This window comes from Mustela nivalis (genome assembly GCF_964662115.1).
Source record: "Mustela nivalis genome assembly, chromosome: 2".
Taxonomy (NCBI): domain Eukaryota; kingdom Metazoa; phylum Chordata; class Mammalia; order Carnivora; family Mustelidae; genus Mustela; species Mustela nivalis.
In genome coordinates this window covers 111,949,131-111,968,899 of record NC_139021.1, presented here as the reverse complement: position 1 = coordinate 111,968,899, position 19,769 = coordinate 111,949,131, and the positions used below count along the sequence as shown (strand labels likewise).

Below are 19,769 nucleotides of genomic sequence, written 5' to 3'. Positions count from 1 at the left end.
CAAAGGGATCCTCCAAACAAAAAGAGAGCCTAAAAGAAACATAGACCAGAAAGGAACAGATACCATACACAGTAACACTCACTTTACAGGCAATGGCACTAAATTCACATCGTTCAATAGTTACCCTGAACGTAAATGGCTAAATGCCTAATCAAAAGACACAGGGTATCAGAATGGATAAAAAACAAGATCCATCAATATGCTGTCTGCAAGAAACTCATTTTTTACCCAAAGACACTTCCAGATTTAAAGTGAAGAGGTCAAAAACCATTTTCCATGCCATTGGACATCAAAAGAAAGTTGGGGTGGCAATCTTTCATGTCAGAAAAATTAGATTTTAAACCAAAGACTATAAGAGATGAGGAAGGACACTATATCATGCTTAAAGGGTCTGTCCAAGAAGAAGTTCTAACAATTCTAAATATCTATGTCCCCAACATGGGGTCAGCCAATTATATAGGCCAATTAACAACAAATAAATACATTCACAGATAATCAAATAATCAAAGAAACATTCACAATAATACAATACTAGTAGGGGATGTTAAAATCCCCCACACTGCAATGGACAGATCATCTACACAAAAGATCAACAAGGAAATAAAGGCTTTAAATGACACACTGGACCATATGGACATCACAGATATATTCAGAACACTCCATCCCAAAGCAATAGAATGCACATTCTCCTCTAGTGCACATGGAACATTCTCCAGAATAGATTACATCCTGGGTCACAAATTAGGTCTTAACCAGTACCAAAACATTGGGATCATTTCCTGCATAATTTCACACCACAGCTTTGAAACTTGAACTCAATCACAAGAGGGAAATTAGAAAGAACTCAAATACATGGGGGCTAAAGAGCATCCTACTAAAGAATGAATGGGTCAACCAGTAAATTAAAAAAGTATTAGGGGCACCTGGGTGGCTCAGTGTGTTATGCCTCTGCTTTGGCTTAGGTCATGATACCAGGGTCTTGGGATCAAGTCCCATATCAGGCTCGGGAGACTGCTTCCCACCCCACCCCCTGCTTCTCTGCCTACCTGTGCTCTATCTCTCTCTGTCAAATAAATAAATAAAATCGTTAAAAAAATAAAGAAATATTTTTAAAAATTGTGGAAACAAATGAAAATGGAAACACAACTGTTCAAAATCTGTGGGACACAACAAAGGTGATCCTAAGAGGAAAGTATATAGCAATACAAGGCTGTCTCAAGAAATAGGAAAAGGTCTCAAATACACAACCTAACCCTACACCTGAAAGAGCTGGAGAAAGAACAGCAAAGAAAGCCTAAATCCAGCAGGAAAAGAGACATAATAAAGATCAGAGCAGAAACCAATGAAATAGAAACCAAAAGAATAGTAGAAGAAATCAATGAAACTATGAGCTGGTTCTTTGGAATAATTAATAAGATTGATAAACCCCTGGCCAGACCTATCAGAAAGAAGAGGGAAAGGACCCAAATTAATAAAGTCATGAAGGAAAGAGGAGAGATCGCAACCAATACCAAAGAAATACAAACAATTATAAGAACATAGTATAAGCAACTGCATGTCAGCAAATTAGACATCTGGAAGAAATGGATACATTTAGAGACATATAAACTACCCAGACTGATCCAGTAAGAAATAGAAAACATGAACAGACCTATAACCAATAAGTAGACTGAAGCAGTAATCAAATATCTCCCAACAAACAAGAGATGGGAGACGGGCCAGACAGCTTCCCAGGGGAATTCTACCAAACATGTAAAGGAGAATTAATGTCTATTCTCCTGAAACTGTTCCAAAAAAAAAAAAAAAGGAAAGAAATGGAAGGATAACGTCCAAACTCATTTTATGAGGCCAGAATTACCTTGATCCTAAAACCAGACAAAGACCCCATCAAAAAAGAAAATTACAGATAGGGGGGAGGAGTCAAGATGGCGGAGAAGTAGCAAGCTGAGACTGCTTCAGCTAGCCGGAGATCAGCTAGATAGCTTATCTAAAGATTGCAAACACCTGAAAATCCATCGGCAGATCGAAGAGAAAAAGAACAGCAATTCTGGAAACAGAAAAACAACCACTTTCTGAAAGGTAGGACCGGCGGAGAAGTGAATCCAAAGCGACGGGAAGATAGACCCCGGGGGAGGGGCCGGCTCCCGGCAAGCAGCGGAGCAACCGCACACAAAATCAGGACTTTTTAAAAGTCTGTTTCGCTGAGGGACATCGCTCCAGAGGCTAAACCGGGGCGAAGCCCACGCGGGGTCAGCGTGGCCTCAGGTCCCGCAGGGTCACAGAAGGATCGGGGGTGTCTGAGTGTCGCAGAGCTTGCGGGTATTGGAACAGGAAAGCTGGCTGCAGAGACAGAGCCGACAGTAAGCTCACAGCTCGGTGTTACCTTGAACCAGTCGCAGGCTCGGTGAGCTCGGAGTACGGCCGGAGGTCAGGCAGACGGGAGTGACTGGGCGCTGTTCTCTGAGGGCGCACTGAGGAGTGGGGCCCTGGGCTCTCGGCTCCTCCGGGCTGGAGACCAGGAGGCCGCCATCTGTTTTCCCTTCCTCCGGAACTCTACGGAAAGCGCTCAGGGAACAAAAGCTCCTGAAAGCAAACCGGAGCGGATTACTCACCCCGGCCCCGGGTAAGGGCGGTGTAATTCCGCCTGGGGCAAAGACACTTGAGAATCACTACAACAGGCCCCTCCCCCAGAAGATCAACAAGAAATCCAGCCGAGACCAAGTTCACCTACCAAGGAGTGCGGTTTCAATACCAAGGAGAGCAGCAGAATTCCAGAGGAGGAGAAAGCCAAGCACGGAACTCATGGCTTTTTTCCTGTGAATTTTTTTTAGTCTTGCAGTTAATTTAATTTTTTCTTTTTCATTTTTTTTTTTTCTTCTCGCCTTCGGGTAAAATTTTTTTTTTTTAACTGTTACCTTTTTCTTTTTTAACGATTTTTTACTAGTTTATCTAATATATATATTTGTTCTTTTTTACATTTTTCTCAGGTGTTTTCTTTCTTTTAAAAATTTTTTTCTTTTCTTTTTTTTCCTTTTCTTTGTTCTTTTTTTTCCCTTTCTTCCTTTTTGAACCTCTTTTTATCCCCTTTCTCCCCACTTATGATTTTGGATCTCTTCTAATTTGGTTAAAGCATATTTTCCTGGGGTTGTTGCCACCCTTTTAGTATTTTACTTGCCCCTTCATTTACTCTTATCTGGCCAAAATGACAAGACGTAAAAATTCAACACAAAAAAAAGAACAAGAGGCAGTACCAAAGGCTAGGGACCTAATCAATACAGACATCGGTAATATGTCAGATCTAGAGTTCAGGATGACAATTCTCAAGGTTCTAGCCGGGCTCGAAAAAGGCATGGAAGATATTAGAGAAACACTCTCGAGAGATATAAAAGCCCTTTCTGGAGAAATAAAAAAACTAAAATCTAACCAAGTTGAAATCAAAAAAGCTATTAATGAGGTGCAATAAAAAATGGAGGCTCTCACTGCTAGGATAAATGAGGCAGAAGAAAGAATTTGTGATATAGAAGACCAAATGACAGAGAATAAAGAAGCTGAGCAAAAGAGGGACAAACAGCTACTGGACCACGAGGGGAGAATTCGAGAGATAAGTGACACCATAAGATAAAACAACATTAGAATAATTGGGATTCCAGAAGAAGAAGAAAGAGAGAGGGGAGCAGAAGGTATACAGGAGAGAATTATTGGGGAGAATTTCCCCAATATGTCAAAGGGAACGAGCATCAAAATTCAGGAGGTTCAGAGAACGCCCCTCAAAATCAATAAGAATAGGCCCACACCCCATCACCTAATAGTAAAATTTACAAGTCTTAGTGACAAAGAGAAAATCCTGAAAGCAGCCCCGGAAAAGAAGTCTGTAACATACAATGGTAAAAATATTAGATTGGCAGCTGACTTATCCACAGAGACCTGGCAGGCCAGAAAGAGCTGGCATGATATTTTCAGAGCACTAAACGAGAAAAACATGCAGCCCAGAATACTATATCCAGCTAGGCTATCATTGAAAATAGAAGGAGAGATTAAAAGCTTCCAGGACAAACAACAACTGAAAGAATTTGCAAATACCAAACCAGCTCTACAGGAAATATTGAAAGGGGTCCTCTAAGCAAAGAGAGACCCTACAAGTGGTAGATCAGAAAGGAACAGAGACTATATACAGTAACAGTCACCTTACAGGCAATACAATGTCACTAAATTCATATCTCTCAATAGTTACCCTGAATGTGAATGGGCTAAATGCCCCTATCAAAAGACACAGGGTATCAGAATGGATAAAAAACCAAAACCCATCTATATGTTGCCTCCAAGAAACTCATTTTAAGCCCGAAGACACCTCCAGATTTAAAGTGAGGGGGTGGAACAGAATTTACCATGCTAATGGACATCAGAAGAAAGCAGGAGTGGCAATCCTTATATCAGATCAATTAGATTTTAAGCCAAAGACTATAATAAGAGATAAGGAAGGACACTATATCATACTCAAAGGGTCTGTCCAACAAGAAGATTTAACAATTTTAAATATCTATGCCCCCAACGTGGGAGCAGCCAACTATATAAACCAATTAATAACAAAATCAAAGAAACACATCAACAATAATACAATAATAGTAGGGGACTTTAACACTCCCCTCACTGAAATGGACAGGTCATCCAAGCAAAAGATCAGCAAGGAAATAAAGGCCTTAAACGACACACTGGACCAGATGGACATCACAGATATATTCAGAACATTTCATCCCAAATCAACAGAATACACATTCTTCTCTAGTGTACATGGAACATTCTCCAGAATAGATCACATCCTAGGTCCTAAATCAGGACTCAACCAGTATCAAAAGATTGGGATCATTCCCTGCATATTTTCAGACCACAATGCTCTAAAGCTAGAACTCAACCACAAAAGGAAGTTTGGAAAGAACCCAAATACATGGAGACTAAACAGTATCCTTCTAAAGAATGAATGGGTCAACCGGGAAATTAAAGAAGAATTGAAAAAAATCATGGAAACAAATGATAATGAAAATACAACGGTTCAAAATCTTGGGACACAACAAAGGCAGTCCTGAGAGGAAAATATATAGCGGTACAAGCCTTTCTCAAGAAACAAGAAAGGTCTCAGGTACACAACCTAACCCTACACCTAAAGGAGCTGGAGAAAGAACAAGAAAGAAACCCTAAGCCCAGCAGGAGAAGAGAAATCATAAAGATCAGAGCAGAAATCAATGAAATAGAAACCAAAAAAAAACAATAGAATTAATCAACGAAACTAGGAGCTGGTTCTTTGAAAGAATTAATAAGATTGATAAACCCCTGGCCCGACTTATCAAAAAGAAAAGAGAAAGGACCCAAATAAATAAAATCATGAATGAAAGAGGAGAGATCACAACTAACACCAAAGAAATACAAACTATTAGAAGAACATACTATGAGCAACTCTACGCCAACAAATTTGACAATCTGGAAGAAATGGATGCATTCCTAGAAACATATAAACTACCACAACTGAACCAGGAAGAAGTAGAAAGCCTGAACAGACCCATAACCAGTAAGGATATTGAAGCAGTCATTAAAACTCTCCAAACAAACAAAAGCCCAGGGCCAGACGGCTTCCCGGGGGAATTCTACCAAACATATAAAGAAGAACTAATTCCTATTCTCCTGAAACTGTTCCAAAAAATAGAAATGGAAGGAAAACTTCCAAACTCATTTTATGAGGCCAGCATCACCTTGATCCCAAAACCAGACAAGGATCCCACCAAAAAAGAGAGCTATAGACCGATATCCTTGATGAACACAGATGTGAAAATACTCAACAAAATACTAGCCAATAGGATTCAACAGCCAATAAGATTATTCACCACGACCAAGTGGGATTGATTCCAGGGCTGCAAGGTTGGTTCAACATCCGCAAATCAGTCAATGTGATACAACACATCAATAAAAGAAAGAACAAGAACCATATGATACTCTCAATAGATGCTGAAAAAGCATTTGACAAAGTACAGCATCCCTTCCTGATCAAAACTCTTCAAAGTGTAGGGATAGAGGGCACATACCTCAATATCATCAAAGCCATCTATGTAAACCCACCGCAAATATCATTCTCAATGGAGAAAAACTGAAAGCTTTTCCACTAAGGTCAGGAACACGGCAGGGATGTCCATTATCACCACTGCTATTCAACATAGTACTAGAGGTCCTAGCCTCAGCAATCAGACAACAAAAGGAAATTAAAGGCATCCAAATCAGCAAAGAAGAAGTCAAATTATCACTCTTCACAGATGATCTGATACTATATGTGGAAAACCCAAAAGACTCCACTCCAAAACTGCTAGAACTTATACAGGAATTCAGTAAAGTGTCAAGATATAAAATCAATGCACAGAAATCAGTTGCATTTCTCTACACCAACAGCAAGACAGAAGAAAGAGATATTAAGGAGTCAATCCCATTTACAATTGCATCCTAAACCATAAGATACCTAGGAATAAACCTAACCAAAGAGACACAGAATCTATACTCAGAAAACTATAAAGTACTCATGAAAGAAATTGAGGAAGACACAAAGAAATGGAAAAATGTTCCATGCTCCTGGATTGGAAGAATAAATATTGTGGAAATGTCTATGCTACCTAATGCAATCTACACATTTAATGCAATTCCTATCAAAGTACCATCCATCTTTTTCAAAGAAATGGAACAAATAATGCTAAAATTTATATGGAACCAGAAAAGACCTCGAATAGCCAAAGGGATATTGAAAAAGAAAGCCAACGTTGGTGGCATCACAATTCCGGACTTCAAGCTCTATTACATAGCTGTCATCATCAAGACAGCATGGTACTGGCACAAAAACAGACACATAGATCAATGGAACAGAATAGAGAGCCCAGAAATAGACCCTCAACTCTATGGTCAACTCATCTTCGACAAAGCAGGAAAGAATGTCCAATGGAAAAAAGACAGCCTCTTCAATAAATGGTGCTGGGAAAATTGGACAGCCACATGCAGAAAAATGAAATTGGACCATTTCCTTACACCACACACAAAAATGGACTCAAAATGGATGAAGGACCTCAATGTGCGAAAGGAATCCATCAAAATCCTTGAGGAGAACACAGGCAGCAACCTCTTCGACCTCTGCCGCAGCAACATCTTCCTAGGAACAACGCAAAAGGCAAGGGAAGCAAGGGAAAAAATGAACTATTGGGATTTCATCAAGATCAAAAGCTTTTGCACAGCAAAGGAAACAGTTAACAAAATCAAAAGACAACTGACAGAATGGGAGAAGATATTTGCAAACGACATATCAGATAAAGGACTAGTGTCCAGAATCTATAAAGAACTTAGCAAACTCAACACCCAAAGAACAAATAATCCAATCAAGAAATGGGCAGAGGACATGAACAGACATTTCTGCAAAGAAGACATCCAGATGGCCAACAGACACATGAAAAAGTGCTCCATATCACTCGGCATCAGGGAAATACAAATCAAAACCACAATGAGATATCACCTCACACCAGTCAGAATGGCTAAAATAAACAAGTCAGGAAATGACAGATGCTGGCGAGGATGTGGAGAAAGGGGAACACTCCTACATTGTTGGTGGGAATGCAAGATGGTGCAGCCACTCTGGAAAACAGCATGGAGGTTCCTCAAAATGTTGAAAATAGAACTGCCCTATGACCCAGCAATTGCACTATTGGGTATTTACCCTAAAGATACAAACGTAGTGATCCAAAGGGGCACATGCACCCGAATGTTTATAGCAGCAATGTCCACAATAGCCAAACTATGGAAAGAACCTAGATGTCCATCAACAGATGAATGGATCACGAAGATGTGGTATATATACACAATGGAATACTATGCAGCCATCAAAAGAAATGAAATCTTGCCATTTGCGACAACATGGATGGAACTAGAGTGAATCATGCTTAGCGAAATAAGTCAAGCAGAGAAAGACAACTATCATATGATCTCCCTGATATGAGGAAGTGGTGATGCAACATGGAGGCTTAAGTGGGTAGGAGAAGAATAAAAGAAACAAGATGGGATTGGGAGGGAGACAAACCATAAGTGACTCTTAATCTCACAAAACAAACTGAGGGTTGCTGGGGGGAGGGGGTTTGGGAGAAGAGGGTGGGATTATGGACATTGGGGAGGGTATGTGCTTTGGTGAGTGCTGTGAAGTGTGTAAACCTGGTGATTCACAGACCTATACCCCTGGGGATAAAAATATATGTTTATAAAAAATAAAAAATTAAAAAAAATAAAGAAAATTACAGACCAATATCCCTAATGGACATGGATGCAGAAATTCTCACCAAAATACTAGCCAGTAGGTTCCAATAGTACATTAAAAGGATTATTCACCACAACCAAGTGGTATTTATTCCTGGGCTGCAAGGCTGGTTCAACATCCACAAATCAATCAATGTGAAACAATACATTAATAAAAGAAAGAACAAGAACCACATGATACTCTCAATAGATGCAGAAAAAGCATTTGACAAAGTACTGCATCCTTTCTTGATCAAAGCTCTTCAAATTGTAGGGACAGAAGGTACATACCTCAGTATCATAAAAGCATCTATGAAAAACCCACAGCAAATATCATCCTCAATAGAGAAAAACTGAGAACTTTTCCCCTAAGGTCAGGAACATGGAAGGGATGTCTACTATCACCACTACTATTCAACATAGTAGTAGAAGTCCTAGCCTCAGCAATAAGACAACAAAAAGAAATAAAAGACATCTGAATCTGCAAAGAGGTTAACCTCTCACTCTTCACAGATATGATACTTTATGTGGAAAACCCAAAAGACTCCATCCCAAAACTATTAGAACTCATACAGGAATTCAGCAAGGTGTCAGGATATAAAATCAATGCAGAGAAATCAGTTGCATTTCTAAACAACAAGACAGAAGAAAGAGAAATTAAGGAGTTTATCTCATTTACAATTACACCCAAAACCATAAGAATACCTAGGAATAAATCTTACCAAAGAGGCAAAGAATCTGTACTCATAAAAGTACAAAATACTCATGAAAGCAATTGAGGATGAGGCAAAGAAATAGAAAACGTTCCATGCTCATGCATTGGAAGAACAAATACTGTGAAAAAGTCTATGGTACCTAGAGAAATCTACACATTTAATGCAGTCCCTACCAAAATACCATCAACCTTTTTCAAAGAAATGGGAACAAATAATCCTAGAATTTATAGGAAACCAGAAAAGACCCCAAGTAGCCAGAGGAATATTGAAAAAGAAAAGCAAAGCTAGTGGCATCACAATTCTGCACTTCAAGCTCTATTGCAAAGCTGTAATCCTGAAGACAGTATGGTACTGGCACAAAAACAGACACACCGATCAATGCAACAGAATAGAGAGCCCAGGAATGGACCTTCAACTCTAAGGTCAACTAATTTTTGACAAATCAGGAAAGAATCTCCAATGGAAAAAAGACAGTGTCTTCAACAAATGATATTGGGAAAATTGGACAGCCACATGCAGAAGAATGAAACTGGACCATTTCCTTATACTACCCACAAAAATAGACTCAAAATGTATGAAATACCTCAATGTGAGAAGGAATCCATCAAAATCCTTGAGGAGAACACAGACAGAAACCTCTCTGACCTCAGCCACAGCAATTTCTTCCTAGAAACATAGCCAAATGCAAGGGAAGCAAGGGCACAAATGAACTATTGGGACTTCATCAGGATCAAAAGCTTTTGCAAAAGCAAAGTAAACAGTAAACAAAATAAAAAAATAACTGATAGAATGGGAGAAGATATTTGCAAATGGCGTATTGGGTAAAGGGCTTGTATCCAAAATCTATAGAGAACTTAACAAACTCAACACTTACAGAACAAGTAATCCAATTAAGAAATGGGAAGAAGACATGAACAGACATTTCAGCAAAGAAGACATCCAGATTGCCAACAGAAACATGAAAAAGTGCTCAACATCACTCAGCTTTAGGGAACCACACCGCACACTTGCTAAAATTAACAAGTCAGGAAATGTCAGGTGTCGGCGAGGACACAGAGAAAGGGAAACCCTCCTACACGATTGGTGGGAATGCAAGGTGGTGCAGCCATTCTGGAAAACAGCATGGAATTTCCTCAAAAAAATTGAAAATAGAGCTACCTTATGACCCAGAAATTGCACTACTTCATATTACTCTAAAGATATAAATGTAGTGATCCGAAGGGGCAAAGGCACCCGAGTTTATAGCAGCAATGTCCACAATAGCCAAACTATGGAAAGAGCCTAGATGTCCATCAACAGATGAATGGGTAAAGAACATGTTATATATATATAGAGAGAGAGATAGATATAGATATAGATGATATAGATATAGATATATAGATACACACACAGATATTATACAGCCATCAAAAATGAAATATTACTATTTGCAATGATGTGGATGGAACTAGAGGGTATTATGCTAAGCAAAATAAGTCAATGAGAGAGTAACAATTATCATATGCTCTCACTGATTTGAGGAATTTGAGAAATAAGACAGAGAATCATAGGGGAAGGTAGGGAAAAATGAAACAAAATGAAACCAGAGAGGGAGACAAACCTTACGAGACTCTTGGTCTCAGGAAACAAATAAGGGTTCCTGGAGTGAAGGGGGGGTGGGAGTAATGGGTGGCTGGGGGATGGACATTGGGGAGGGTATGTGCTATGGTGAGTGCTGTGAATTACATAAGACTGATGAATCACAGACCTGTAACCTGAAACAAATAATACATTATATGTTAATTTTTGTAAAATTCTAGCAGATGGAAATAAATAATGAAGTTTAGAGCAGACATAAGTAAAATAGAGAAATAAAATAATAAGAAAAATAATCAATGAAACCTAAAATTGGTTCTTAGAAAACACTAACAAGTTTGACAAACCCTTAGGAGATTGACAGAGTATAAAGAAGAAAAAGAAGAAGAAGAAGAAGAAGAAGAAGAAGGAGGAGGAGGAGGAGGAGGAGGAGGAGGAGGAGAATAAGAAGGAGAAGAACAAGAACAACAAGAAGAAGAAGAACAAGAAGGAGGAGGAGGAGGAGGAAAAAGAAGAAGAAGGAGAAGAAGAAGGAGGAGGAGGAGGAGGAGGAGGAGGAGGAGGAGGAAGAGGAGGAGGAGGAGGAGGAAATTAAAAAAAAAGAAGAAGAAGAAACACAAATGAAATCCATCACAATGACAGTCATGGGGTACCTGGGTGGCCCAGTCTATTTAATGTCTGCCTTTGGCTTGGGTCATGATCTCAGGGTCCTGGGATCCAGCCCCGCATCAGGCTCCTTGCTCAGTGGGGAGTTACCCTGCTTGTGTGCTCCCTTTCTCTGTTAAAAACACAAATAAATTATATAACTAAATAAATAAATACTTTCCTTCCCAGTTGGAATGATGGTAAGCTTTGGCAGTAGAGCGCTCTGGAGTGCTCTAAAGAGACATTGCAAGAAGAAGGGGTTTCCCCTCCCAGTTATTGTATGCTCTTTCACCAGCCTAACTCTAACAGTGCCTACAGTCGTGCCCCATGTCCCTGGTTATGTGTGCCTACAAGCTTCAGCTCACCGGGACTCCAGAATTATTGCTGCTTTCCTCATGGTTTGAGGCCAGCTCTAGCTGGGATGATCCCACAAACCCCTCTGCCATCTAGGGGTCTGGAACTACACCTTTATTTTTTGTATTTTTTTTTCAGTGTTCCAAGATTCATTGTTTATGCACCACACCCAGTGCTCCATGCAATACATGTCCTCCTTAATACCCACTACAAGGTTCACCCAACCACCCACCCCTCTCCCTCTAACACCCTCAGCTTCTTTCTCAGAGTCTACAGTCTTTCATGGCTTTTCCTCTCCCTTCAATTTCCCCCAACTCACTTCTCAATCTCCCAATGTCCTCTGTGTTATTTCTTATGCTCCACAAATAAGCAAAACCATATGATAACTGACTCTCTCTGCTTGACTTATTTCACTTAGCATAATCTCCTCCAGTCCCATCCATGTTGCTATAAAAGTTGGGTATTCATCTTTTCTGATGGGGGCATAATACTCCATTGTATCTATGTATCACATCATCCTTATCCATTCATCTGTTGAAGGGCAGCTTGGCTCTTTCCACAGTTTGGCGACTGTGGCCATTGCTGCTATGAACATTGGGGTACAGAAGGTCCCTCTTTTCACTCTGTCTGTATCTTTGGGGTAAATACGCAATAGTGCAATTGCAGGGTCACAGGGAAGCTCTATTTTTAATATCTTAAGGAATCGCTGCACTGTTTTACAAAGTGGTTGCACCAACTGGCATTCCCAGCAACAGTGTTAGAAGGTTCCCCTTTCTCCACATCCTATCCAACACACGTTATTTCCTGTTTTGTTAATTTTGGCCATTTTAACTGCTTTAAGGTGCTATCTTGGTGGGTTTTTTAAAAGATTTTATTTATTTTTTCGACAGAGAGAGATCACAAGTAAGCAGAGAGGCAGGCAGAGAGAGAGAGGGGAGGAAGCAGGATCCCTGCCAAGGAGAGAGCCAGATGTGGGGCTTGATCCCAGGACACTGGGATCATGACCTGAGCCGAAGGCAGAGGCTTTAACCCTCTGAGCCACCAGGAGCCCCTCCCGGTGTGGTTTTGATTTGAATCTTCCTGATGCCTAATGATGATGAACATTTTTTCATGTGTCTGTTAGCCATTTGTATGTCTTCTTTGGAGAACGGCATCTTATTCAACAAAGCCCAGATTCCCCTTCCAAGTTTGTACTTCCTTGGGTCCTCTCCCATAAGCCCTAAAGTACCATTTAAGGTTCTTCTTCCACCTCTAGAATTACTCTCCTATACCAGCTTAATACTTCTGTATAGTATCCCAAGTTTAAAAACTATGGTTTCTTTCTCCTGATAGCACTCAACTTGATAGCAAGAGTAGTTCCAGAAGATGGACCCATACAGAGGGGATCAGTGAGTTAGCTTTCTCGTGCCTTCAGGCTCAGTGCAGTGCTGAGCTCCTACCTCATGGAAGACAAGGTACTAGTAATCCATGGCATGCAGGGCATAAAATTTAACCAAGCCACACTAATTATCTGTGTTGAATTATGAAAAAGCACCAAGTGACACATACACTTTGGGAGCCCAAGTGGCTGCTGCCCTTGACTAGTACAGCAGTGTTGATGGCTGCAGTGTGGGATGAATAATTTTTAGTGTAATTAAATTTTTATAGAGAGAAAAAAACACGCTCAGGTCTTTTAAGTCTCAGATGACAGCCTGAGAACCAGAGGGGTTTCCACATAACCCTTAAAAAATACCTATTTTTTGCAGCCACAGGATTGACATTGCTGCAAATTAAACACAATTCTCGTGTTCTGAGTAACACAACAGTGGAATTCACAGTTTCACCCATAGTCCTCCCAGGGAGTAGTAAGGGCAGACATCACCCTGTTCCTTATCAGATGGGGAAAATACTCAGCCTTTTACCATTAAGTATGATGTTATCTGCAAGTCTTTTTGTAGATCTTGTTCATCAGCTTGAAGATATTACCCTGTATTCCTACTTGTTGACAGACCTGCTGTTGATTATTGTGAAATGGTTGTTCTGCATCATTTCATATAATCATCTAGTTTTTTCTTAGACTGTTAACACAGTAGATTACATTGATCCATCTTTGTAAGCACAAAGGAGAACAGCTAAGCCAGAAGAAGAGGGAAGGAAAAATTAATAGAAATAAGAGTGGAAATCAATGAGGGAGAAAACACACATATAGTTTTAACACTGCAAAAGTTAATTCTGAGAAAGACCAGAACATGAATAAATCCAGTGGTATTTGCTCAATTTTTCTTGTACTCCATAAACCTTCAACCAAGGGACATAGTCAGTCTGGATCTGAAAGAAGAGACACCCCCCCATCATACATGGGGCTCACAAAAGTACATACTGCCCCTTGCCTCATACTGTTTTCCATCCCACAATGTATTATTTTAGAATCAATTAATTATGGAAAATTAAGTTGCAACTCATTCATTCTGGGTTTATAAATACAAATTAGAATGTCTCAGCCACCCAAAGTAATTAGTTGTGGAGCTAGAAATATAATCCATTCCTCAAACATTCATCAGCAGGCATCACAACATTGAAGACATTCTCTTAGCTCACAACCTCTTTCCAGGGCACTCTTCCTGGTTCTAGTTTCAGCAGCTATGGCACATTTTTTTTTTTATCTCTAATAACTGTGTCACTTAACATAAATCCTCCAACAATAACAACAACAACAACAAGGTAAATAAAAACATAAATTTAGTATATCAACAAAGCTTTTAAGTACAAAGCTATTTACTGTATTTTCCAAACCTGAACTATAATGCTGTTCAAATTAGTATGGTTTCTAGAATGAAAACTTACCTTTCTGAAGCCACTTAACTGATAGAACAAGAAAAAATGACTTTTAATTCAATAAGAGCTGTCAACAAATGGAATGTTGTTAGTCCAATGTATAACTCAAAGCATGTGTTTTGCAACTTAATTTCCGCCAGTCAGCATGGTGCAGGAAGTTGACATTCAGTGTTCTGAAAACACAAACATGAAAACTTTGCCTTTGTAATAACTGTCACATTTGTCGCATTTGTCACAAAGAGTTACAGACACACATATACGCACAAACACACTTACTTACACAAGTACACTCACATATGCATGAACGTGCATGCAAATACATACAAGTACAAATAAGGAACATACACATGCATAAACACATACACACATAAGCACACAAACACACCCACTTACACACCTACACCCCCATTTATATACATGCATGCATTTACACATATACACACCAACTTACACACAGATACCCATGCATGCATACACATACCTACACACAAACACGCATACCTACAGTCATACATACACATACCCAACCACACTATAGAGTGTGTGTACGAGATCCAAAAAGCCATTTTTAAAAGTGGGTTTAGAAAATATGAAAGCATCATAATAAATCTAATAAATGCTGCATAAAACCAAATAAAATGTGAACCATGCTTATTCGGGCAACAGAACCTTTAGCAAAAGAAATGTCCTTGAAAATTTTGTGCTTATTATTAACCACGGGTACAAATGTACCCTATTATATTTAGCTCAAATATTCTCATTTGTAAATCTGCTCCATTTCACCCCAGCCTCTTTTCCTATTCCTTCTCTGCCCTAATTTTCTCTTCTCCTCCCATCATGTGATGCTCCAACCCTGACTTGAAAGTAACATAAATTTAATGCTGAAAGTAACCAGCATCCTATAGGCTGATTGGAATTGCTGGGCTATTAGTAGGAATAAAAATGGCTCAATAATTTCTAGTATTCCAGTCTCGTTAATGTCACCCCAGGTGTAGGGAGAGATAAAGAATATTCAATATCTTCATTGTAATAATATGGAAACAATCTACTGTGTTTTGATTCATCATTGGAAACAAGCAGACAATTCCATTAGAGGCAAGCTTGAGAAACATTAGGAAAATGTTTTTGAATACTTCCTCCTGTTCCTTTTTGAGGGAGCAGGCTCTGTTTAAGGAGATAGACTGCTGCCCCAGAGCCCCATCTTAATTGACTTCAGCAAAGACCATCCCTGGCTTGTCATGGTTCCCTCCACTCTGTAAAAGAAGCAGACCCCAGGGCGAGGAGACACAGAGAGCACCAGGCTGGGCCACTGCATGCCACCACTGGACAACCAGTGATTGGGAAAAATGGCTAATTGCTCTAATAATCAACAATCCTTAGTCCCTTGTGTTCCAGACATACCTCACTGTGAACTGAGATGCGACAAGGAAATGCACAATATTAGCTTCCTTAAGAGGGATGGCCTTGGGCCTGGACACAAATGCACTGTCTTATGTCATTCTGCATCAACCCACAGCACTCAGAGCAGACCCCTGAGCAATTAAAAGACACGAGTAATCTTATTTTTAATTTGAAAATTCTAAAATTCTACCCGTGTAGTATGACTAATAAATTGGAAAAAGAAACAAACATATTATTTTTTTCCCCAATACTGCAATGTTCTAGAATAATTTTTAAAAGAAAAATTCCTCCCTCTTTGGAATCTTAAATAGACGGTACACTCCTATAACCACTCTTTATCATGTAAGTTGACAAGACATTTATCAGCTTGAGTTGAAATAACAGCCTGCTCTAAATTCAGACTTGAACACAGGTGAAAAGCTCGACTTTGGGGCCATTCATGTTGGAGATTGAATTCAAGTAGAGCAGAAGTGGCAGATGTGTGGTGGGGGGGAAGATAGAGGTGAGCAACAAGTCCTAGCAATGCAGAGGAAGAAGAAGCTCCCACATGTCTTGCCCTGTCCCCTCTATCCTCCTCCAACACACCTAGACCAACTGAATGCCACCATTTTGCACCCAGATGACTCATCCATCCCACAACTTCCTCCTTGGTCAATGATTGGTGCCACTGCTATCACATTCACCCAAGTCACGGGTACCCTCTTCTTTATGTGACCTTTTCATATTCTTAGCAATCCTACATGCAAGTCAGTTTTATTGATAATTCAGGATGAACATGGAACTTGGTGGCTGCCCAACAATTTCTAGGGATGATTCATATTCTCAGTTAATTTTTTGTGTATGTATTCTATAAACATTCTACCTACTGGGAAAAAAAAAAAAAACAGGAATAATCCCCAAGCCGTTTGTTGGCTATCTGATGGTCTCCACTGAGGAATGTACATAGGCACAGTCATCTGCTTTGTGAGGGTCATGGGACTTGATCCCTCATCTAGGCAGAAACATATCACCCCAATTTCAGAGAGACTGTAACAGTATTTAGAGACCTTTCCTTCTGACAGCATAAATTGGTAGTCAGATAGAAAGAAGTGGTGATGAACATGTTCATTTTTTTTTTAAGGATTGAATAAAATGGCTTATGACAACAGCCATTTGGGACACAAAGAAAAAGTTCAGATGACTGTCATCATCTTACAAATGAAATGTCAACATCTCATCAATTGATTAAATAAAAAACACAGATTTGAAGCAGTTTCCATGCAGTTGTGAGAATACAGTCATTCTCTAAAATGTGATAGAGAGAAGATGGCTTCTTCTCCATCTAGGATATGCACCACAAGCCTTCCTGGCAGCCCTTTCCAGGGATCTGTGGGCAGCTCTCCCACTGCCCCACAGCCCTAAATCCAGAGAAATCACATCTAGAGTAAGAATGAATTTTTATTTTCAAGATTTCCTTATTAATTCTGGGTCTCTTCTGATTCCATACAAATTTTAGGATTATTTGCTCCAGCCCTTTGAAAAACACCAGTGGAATTTTTATCGAAATGATATTAAAAGTATAGATTGCTCTAGGCAGTATAGACATTTTAACCATGTTTATTCTTCTGATCCAAGAGCATGGAATGGTCTTCCATCTTTTTGTGACTTCTTCAACTTCTTTCATGAGTAAAACTGGTGGCATCATGTTACCTGATTTCAAGCTTTACTACAAAGCTGTAATCACCAAGACAGCATGATACTGGCATAAAAACAGACACATAGACCAGTGGGACAGAGTAGAGAGCCCAGATATGGACCCTCAACTCTATGGTCAAATAATCTTCAACAAAGATGTTGATGTGGATGTTCCTCAAGAAATTAAAAATAGAGCTTCCCTATAACCTGCAATTGCACTCCTGTGTATTTACCCCAAAGATACAGATGTAGTGAAAAGAAGGGCCATATGTACCCCAATGTTTATAGCAGCAATGGCCATGGTCGCCAAACTGTGGAAAGAACCAAGATGCCCTTCAACAGATGAAAGGATAAGGAGGATGTAGTCCATATACACTATGGAGTATTGTGCCTCCATCAGAAAGGATGAATACCCAAGTTTTGTATCAACATGGATGGGACTGGAGGAGATTATGCTGAGTAAAATAAGTCAAGCAGAAAGAGTCAAGTATCATATGGTTTCACTTATTTGTGGAGCATAACAAATAATGTGGGGGACATAAGGAGATGGAGAGGAGATGGGAGTTGAGGGAAATTGGAGGGGGGGGGTGAACCATGAGAGACTATGGACTCTGAAAAACAACCTTAGGGTTTTGAAGGGGCAGGGAGTGGGAAGTTGGGGGAGCCAGGTGGTGGGTATTAAGGAGGGCACGTATTGCATGGAGCACTGGGTGTGGTGCAAAAACAATGAATTCTTTTATGCTGAAAAGAAATTTTAAATAAATAAATAAATAAATAAATAAATAAATAAATAAATAAATAAAAATAGGGCTACCTGAAAAAAAAAAGAATGAATTTTGATCAATTTTACCATTTCCTTACTCCATTCAGCCACTTCTTTGTTGAGCCCTTCCAAAGGCTGAACCATATGTATGGAGGACTATGGCATTAGCACAAACAACCAAATTATCATTTATTCAAGGTGACAAAGATTTTCCTCCAATACATTGGTTTAAGCAAAATTATTTCCACAAAGAACATTCATCCACTGTTTCATTCTTTGGAAGTACTCTGTACTAATGAAATCGCCTCTAGCTTCACTGAGATAACATTTAGTTCTGGACATCATATAGTTGTCACTCAGCACCTGGGGCAACCCAGGCACTGGAGAAGACAAGAGAAGAAGAAAAGATTTGTAGGGTATGGACAGAATGAAACCGAAGTAGCACTATTGTCACATTCATGATCCTGCATTTTTCTAGCAACCTTTTTTCTAATAACTTGAAGCTTTTCATGAATATTTGCTGCAGAAACACCATGAGATACGGTTTATGAATTGAGAAGAGGTCAGGATCATTCTAACCCCAAGATTCCACCTGAGCTTTGGCTCCTGATCCCCTGACAGATAACTGTATGAGAAGGAAAGGGGTAGCAGCCATGCACTGAGCACCTCAGAAGCCCACATGTTTCCTCCAGGATCACCTCAGTTAACCTCTCCCCTGTGAGGCAGCTTCTGGGAGCATTTTATGGAGGTTCCCATGGGTCAACAAAATGACCCAAAGCATTCTGCCTTGATGATATTGGAAGACTAATGAGCTCCAAGTGAATGCCTATTTCCTTCTCCATTCATGCCTACCCCTCAAATGAAATATAAGAGGGGTTCCTGGATTTTTCAGTTGGTTCAACGTTTGACTCTTGGTTTCATGTAGGTTCATAATCTCAGGCTCATGGGATTGAGCCCCACATCAGGCTCCTTGCTCAGCCTGGTGTCTGCTTAAGATTCTCACTCTCCTTCTGCCTCCTCCTACCACTCATGCTTGTGCTCTCTCTCTCTTTCTCTCTCTCTCAAATCAATAAATAAACAAAACCAGGAAGGAAGGCAGAGAGGGAGGGAGGGACACCAAACTGCCATTTGGGGAAGGCGGAAGGCAGACAGGCCAAAATGACAATGCTCTTGGCATTATAGAACAGTGACTTATAAGGCAAAGAATTCTGAAGTAGATGCCAATTCCAGAAGAATTAGAGGGACCTGAGAGAACACCCACACTGACCAGCCTAAGGTGATCTGGACACGTTTGTGCCATGGGTCAATGTGGAAAAATGGTATCACAATGTTGAAACATGGTATTTTGGTACCAAAGGCACGGACTAGTGACTCCTTTCCACCCCTCAACAGCTCTGCATGTCCATAAGCCCCTCACACAACAGTTGCATAAAGAACTTGCAAAATTTCCACAATAAACTGAGAAATCTGGAATTGATGAGATGATTTACTATCAAGCAGAAATAGGATTTCATGATGGAAAATGA

General features: G+C 39.8%; 1 long non-coding RNA gene across 1 annotated transcript in view; it reads left to right on the top strand.

Annotated features, from left to right (window-relative positions):
- Positions 1-1,920: 1,920 nt before the first annotated feature.
- Positions 1,921-19,769, top strand: part of LOC309859875 — a 599,272-nt gene continuing 581,423 nt past the window's right edge. The window contains exon 1 of the long non-coding RNA XR_014309004.1: positions 1,921-2,079. This is a non-coding gene — a long non-coding RNA (uncharacterized lncRNA). The remainder of the gene's footprint in view (positions 2,080-19,769) is intronic.